The sequence below is a fragment of the Pseudochaenichthys georgianus genome, chromosome 2 (genome assembly GCF_902827115.2).
Source record: "Pseudochaenichthys georgianus chromosome 2, fPseGeo1.2, whole genome shotgun sequence".
Lineage (NCBI taxonomy): Eukaryota > Metazoa > Chordata > Actinopteri > Perciformes > Channichthyidae > Pseudochaenichthys > Pseudochaenichthys georgianus.
Window position 1 is genome coordinate 4224787 of NC_047504.1, and position 6835 is coordinate 4231621.

The 6835-nt window shown below is 47.0% G+C and overlaps 1 pseudogene; it reads right to left on the reverse strand.

Moving 5' to 3' along the window:
- LOC117460769 (prospero homeobox protein 1 pseudogene) overlaps positions 1–6019 on the reverse strand; it is a 6236-nt pseudogene extending 217 nt beyond the window's left edge.
- Between the last annotated feature and the right edge of the window lie 816 nt (positions 6020–6835).

Consider the following 6835-nt stretch of genomic DNA (forward strand, 5'->3'; position numbering starts at 1 on the left):
GTCCATAGAATCGGGGGAGGAGCGATGATGGTCCTTGAGCCCTTGAGGGTAGCCGGCTCCACCCCCGTGTGAAAGAGGGCTCTGAAAGGGATACCCCATAAGGGGAATAGGGAATGGGTGGCGAAAGGATGGAGGGCTAAAGCCGAGCGAGGCGGTGAGGGGAGAGGGGTGAAGGGAGGGATGGTGGGAAGGATGGTGAGAAGGGGGAGGAAGAGAGGGGTGAGTGTTGTCTCCTCCACCTCCCCCGCCGCTCTTGCGCACCACCAGGGGCAGAGCCTCTGTCTGGTCGCTGGGCATGGGCACCCCACTCAGTCTGCCACTCAGACCCCCGAAGGGGTCCAGCGGGCTGGGGATGATAACGTCTCCGAAGCAGTGCAGCCTCTGGTTGGAGGAGTGGTAGTTAGATGTTGGACTCCCGTCCCCGTGCAAACTGAGGGCCAGGGCGCCAGCGCCAAAGCGTGAGTCTGGGGTGAGGGAGGGAAGGGGGCAGAAAGGTGGGGGACAGGAAGAGGACGAGGTGGAGGAAGAGGAGGGTGCAGCTGGGGTGCTGCTGTGGCAGCCGTGGTGACTGACAACCTGCTTGGGCGAGGAGAAGCCTTTGACGACGGTGTCAACAACCTGCGACACGGCACAGTTCAGTTCCTGCTTCAGCGTCTCCGCTAACTGCCTTCCTCCTCCTGCTCCTCCCCTCCTCTTCATCGCACTTACTAAATTCCTCTCCACCTCCTCCCTGCTGTCCACATCCTCCTCCATCTCTCCATCTATCAGGGCCTGTTCTCTGAGGAGGGCTCTGGCCCGATCCAGGAACAGGCCTGGGTCCAGCTCAGACAGCTCCTGGTTGCTATGGCGCCCTCTGGCTCTGTGCCTCTCCTCCAAGCCGTCAGAGCGGATACTGTCCTCTGATAGGTTGCCGTCTTCATCTCTTTCTCCGCCTCGGTCAGCATCTCTGCTCTCGCCGTTCTCGTCATCTTCCTCTGTCTCTGAGTCGTAGATCTGGTAGAACTTCTCCTGGAGCTGACGCAGCTGTTTCTAAAAAACAGAGGAAAGAGAATGTTAAAGATGTCTCCTGAACCCAAATGTCAACTGTTACCACAAATGTGCCAACAGATAAATGGAGATAGTATGTCACCCAGTCGGTGGGCTGATATTTGTTTTACTTTTTTTAGGTGCAAATCCGACGAGTAGGATGGAATTAAGGTAAAACTTCAATCTGTGTTAATTTACGTTAGCCTTCTTTTCGATCACGAGAAGCAGGTCTTGTACAGTGCCTTTTTGCAACTGGTGTGTGTGGTGCATTTGAGCAGAGGATCTACGCATGACAGATCTACCCATAATGTCTTCTACCAACCTGCATGTCCTCCAGCTGCAGTTTGAGTTGCCGCCTCTCCTCCTGCCTCTGCTCCTGCCTAGAGCACACCAGTTGGGTGAAGCATTGTTGTTGCTGTGGCAGGCGCTGCTTTCTCTTATTCTCCCGGTAAACTTCACCAACGCTGACCACACCCCCGCGGGAACCTGGAGAGCTCAGGAGGGAGGAAGGCCCGTCGCTCCGGCTGTGTGGTTGTGGCTGGTGTTGCGGCAGTTACCCTCTCTTCTGTGGCCATTACTGCTGTTACTGTTGATGCTGCAATTCTCATTGTCGCGGCTGATATCTTGGTTGTGGTCGCCGTTGGACCGGACCAATGGCGAGTGACTCATACCACGGATGATGTTTTCCACGCGGGCACGCTTTGCGCGAAGATGCTCGTCCGACAGCCTGTCCAAATCAAAGGTGGAGAGGGAGAGGGGCTGAGAGGGAGCGTGGGAGTTGAGGCTTGAAGAAGGCAGTGGTCGCCCAAAGGAGGAGGAAGGGGGGGGGAGAGGAGGCCCAGGAGAGAGGCAGTCGGACGGGCTGTCCCGGTCGGGGAGGAGCTGCTGCAGGCGTCCTCGGGGTGGATCTCTGAGCCTCCACTGGACAGAGCTCCACTCCCCTGGGATGGAGGACAGGGGGAAGGCATTAAGGACAGAGCACTTACAAGTAGTGGCTTGTTTGTTTGGCTGATAGGAGAGATCAAATGCAGATGCAATGCTTATTCAATCTAAAACATGGTAGTCTAAACTCACCTATGGCTAATTGATGAATTGTGTGTGTGTGTGTGTGTGGTGTGTGTGTGTGTGTGTGTGTGTGGGTGTTGTGTGTGTGTGGTGTGTGGTGTGTGTGTGTGTGGTGTGTGTGTGTGTGTGGGTGTGTGTGTGTGTGTGTGTGTGTGGTGTGTGTGTGTGTGTGTGTGTGTGTGTGTGTGTGTGTGTGTGTGTGTGTGTGTGTGTATACCTGGAAGCCTGAGTCACTCCCTCCATTCTTGCCCATGTTGCTCTTCAGTAGCTGGGAGATGATGGTGGCACCAGAGAAAGGCATTATGGCGTCTTCGTACGAGTTGGCCCTTTTAAGCAACTTCCTCAAAACATTGGACTTCTCTCCGTCACTGTTGGAGCCGCCATGTCCGTGACTGACTAGAGAGCAGTCTCCGTCCTGATCGTGGCCGTGTGATTGGTTCATGCTTTCGAGCAGGGTCTCCCTGGCGCGGCTGAATAATGCACTAGCCACAGTCCTTTTCACTCCGATGTCGACGCGTCGGCGCTTTGTCTGTCTGGTTAAAAGGGTGTTGCTGTCATGATCAGGCATCACGCAGGGCAGCTAAGCGGACATGGCCAAGGGTACTCGCAGACACGCAGGATGAGAAGTGGTTCCTGGTTAAAACAAATAAACAAAGATTGCAACGTTAAAAAAAAATTATACCACCATTTGGATAAATTGTGTATTATGTGGTCATATTTCAGGCAGAGAGATTATTTAAATGTTAAGCTATATTTTTAAATCAATAGCTGATCTCTACTGAAATAATTTTTTTAAATATATAGTTTGAATAATGCAAAAGCTGTTTAATTAAAATTAGATTTATTACAGAATCATTCCAATATAACATTAACAGAGACTACTATGGACAATGTGTTTTTCTTCCAAATCGTTTTATACTAATATTATGTTGACAATAACTACCTCATATACAAATCACCAACTCTGAACCGTTCTTATCCATCTCCAATTTCACAAAAGGGCAATTGTAGAGCAGAAAAAAAGGGAACCACTTTGAGAGTAGAAATTCCCAGGAAGGAGTAACACCTGGCTGTACAAAAACAAAATGATATTCCACTTCCTCCTCGTCCCTTGAGGGGTAACCTTGATTTCAGCTTCTTGTTAGGAGCTGTGAAGAATCGACAGGTCCTCTCTTATTGTCAGAGGGATTGTCGCAAGAAAAAGAACTGTGTGTTTGTGGGTTAGTTTTATTTCAGAGAGATTTTTTCACATGATAGTGGGTTGTTATTGTAAAATGTTTTATTCTATTTGAGGCTTAAAAAGCTTTACATACTTCGAATGAAAAGCTGGGGTAATTTTTCTGTCAGTGAATATATTATGTGTGTAGAGAAGCACAGTGCACCTCATAAAGGTAGGTTTCTTTGTCGACGCTCTGGAAACACTTCAACTATCTTGTGGGAAATATTGAAACGCCGGCTTCACCCTTACTTCCCCACAGGCTAAAGCTCAATTCTCGGTAAAATGTAATTTCCCTTAATTTAAGATTAATTCAAATGGAAGCAGACAAAACAAATCTGAAAAGTGTTGCCAAAAATAATCTTAAAACACACTGATGGAGGAAGTGGATATCTGCTTCCTTCACACATGCAAAAGGCAGCGTTTTCCATGTACATGTTTGCATCTGTTTTGCAAGTGATTTCAGGGTTCGGTCTAGGGAATATGTTACGAATGAAAGCTGCTCCGACAACAGTTTGGTAGAGCTGTGCCTTTGTTCACTGGACTTTTGGCGTTTGTATTCCACTGTTAGAAAATGTGAAACAAAAACAGCAGCTCAACTCCGATTTTAAAGAAAGACACAGAACTAATAGGAGACACTTTTGCAAAACCGACAAAGCAGACGCTGTTCCTGCCGGGCCATTACCAAATGAAATAGTTTCTAAGCAGAGGAGAAGGGCTGTTTGAATGCGACTCTGAGTTTTAGTGTTGCAGACCGAGAGGTGTTCAGAAAAACACTCCGCGGCCTCAGCCACAGTGCCCGGCAGTGACCCAGAGACACACACAGAACATGCAAACACACTATCTGTTAGCGTGATTGGTTCCTCAGCATTACTGTGGGCAGAGGTCTGGCCCGTGCACACACATACATACACACACACACACACACACACACACACACACACACACACACACACACACACACACACCACACACCACACACACACACACACACACACACACACACACCACACACACACACACACACCACGCACCGAGGTGGTAGAGAGACTAGCAGTTTAGATTAGGGGTTCCAAAGAGCTTTGGAACTTGGTTATTTGCATTCGTCAAACCTTCACTTTTCCAAGAACATCTTATCTTATATAAATCGAAGTGTGTCTACTTATCAAGGAGTTTAAAAAGCAAACACACCAAGGTTTGAAGTTGAGCACCGAAAGCAGATGTGAGAGTATGTGTGTGTGGGTTTCGGCACTAAAACTGAAACTTTCATGTGAATCTGAATTGAAGGGCAGGAATACGTTGCAATTGAGAACTGAAATGGGAAGTAGCTGATTGTGTGTGAAGTGGAAATGACTTGTTTCCATTTAAAGGGTGAACGTGAGTGGTGTTGCTGGATTAATTTATCTTTGGTGATATTTGTAATTCTAGTAAACACAAACTCACTTTAACCATTTCTTATCTGCTTTTATGAATACTTTAGCTTACAATAATATCAACATAATTGTATAACTTTTGGTAAAAGCGTATCATAATTTGTTCACCTTTTACTTCCTATACTTCCTATACTCATCTCTAAGAGGAACTACATACCCAGGTTAGTACAACAGTGTAAAGTGGATTATACTTGTGCGCTTCAGAGTCTGACAGAAAACACAAGCTGATCACATTGCAAGGCAAATACTGAGGGATGTTTGTCATACAATGTCCGAACAACAATTAGACAAGCATTTCCAACTGAACATGCCGTTCATTCTTCTATGATAACGTTTTAAAAAGTATGAAGAGCTGTGCCAATAGAAACGGATAACGTCCCTGGTTTCTCTTGTTTTAGCGAAATTGGCGGACCTCTCTGATTACAGATCATTAAAATAAAATGTATTGAAGACATTCATTTAAATGAGTTCACTGACAGGATTCCTTATTTGCTTTAATTTGTGAAAGAAGAAGGATTTTAAAGCTAACCTCCTAAACACTGACTTGGTAAGCAGCAAAACCATAAAAACAAGAATTGCACGGACTTCAAACGCAACGGCAGGTGCGTAAATCCAAGCGACTTCTACAAACTGGAAAGGAAAGTAGCCGTGAACTAAAAGTCATTTTTAATTTTAAAACAAACTTTGATCATAGATTGTGTTTCACGCAATCGTGTGTATGCAGCCGGCAAGAATCACACGCCAAACTAACGCGCCTGAGGTCAACATGAGCAGAACCAGTTTCGGAAAACAGTCCAAAATTCAACTGCGCCTTGTGAATCCGCAATGCGCGGCGAGGAGGCACCGGCTCCTCCAACTCACCGAGGAAATAAAGTTCGAAGCTCAAATCAGACACACTCAAACACACACAAGCCCATGAGTGGCGATAATGGTAATAAATAAAACGTGTTTCGACTTACTTCTCTCTCGAGTGTTTCTCCAAGTCCGTCCGTCGAAGAAAGGGCGAACACAAGACACAGATCCGGGCTCGTCTTTGAGATCAATGCCGTAATTTACTACGGCAAAGTGGAGACGTATGCGGAGCGTGCGCGCGCGGGCATGGGTGTGTGTGTGTGTGCTGGAGAGATAGACTCATAGAGAAAGTGTGTGTGGGAGAGATCGAGTGACAGAGAAAGAGAGTGAGAGAGAGAGAGAGAGAGAGAGAGATAGATAGAGAGAGAGAGAGTCTGCTCTTGTGCGCCGCTCTCCTCCCGGGATGGGAAGTGTTTAGTATCGAGCGCACCCGGTCCGCCCGGCCACTGTCTGCTCCTCGCGACTCCTGTTTTCCCCCTCTGAGCAAGACTCTCAATAAGAAACAAGAAGAGGGGCACATGAAGGATACGTGAAGACGCTGCGTCACAGGGCCCGGAGTGAGGTAACGACTCCACCTGACCAATAAGGAAGGGGGACCAGGGACGCTGGATTTAATTTATAAGGAGCCCTCCGAAAGCAGCGCAGCCAGAGCGGAGAGGGAGAGGGGAGAGAGAGGAGAGGGAGCATGGAGCGGAGGGTAACCCAAAGTCAGGTTCAACAAGCTTTCTCATTTGCGGAGAATCTGTGTAGATTACCGTTTAACTTAAACCGGATTTTAGGGACATCAATTATCCCTTTTTCTCTGTTGAAGCATGCCCTCATGTTTCTATTTATTTGTGCAATGCCCAGTGTTGTGTACATATGAATCACCCCGTCAATACAAATATCTATTAGATGTCATTGATGAATAAAGAGCCACTTGTATTGCTTGTGTGCATGCCTTTACTCAGTAGTACATTTACAACATTGCATGCAACCTGTACGAATATTATATTAATATTTCTAATAAAAACAGGCTTTACATGTTTCTGGTTTCTTTTCTTCCACCGTCTTTGATAACTTGTGTACGTCAGACATTTCCAAATAAATACATGTTGTGCTTTAATGCAGCCGTAATTGCCTCCTAATTGGACACGACGGTACGCCTTGCGCGGGGCTCCAAATCAATGAAAGAAAGTTTGTCTAAAGGCAGACAAATGAGCCGATAGTTCTGATGTGTGAAGACCCCTCTTCTCCAGAGATC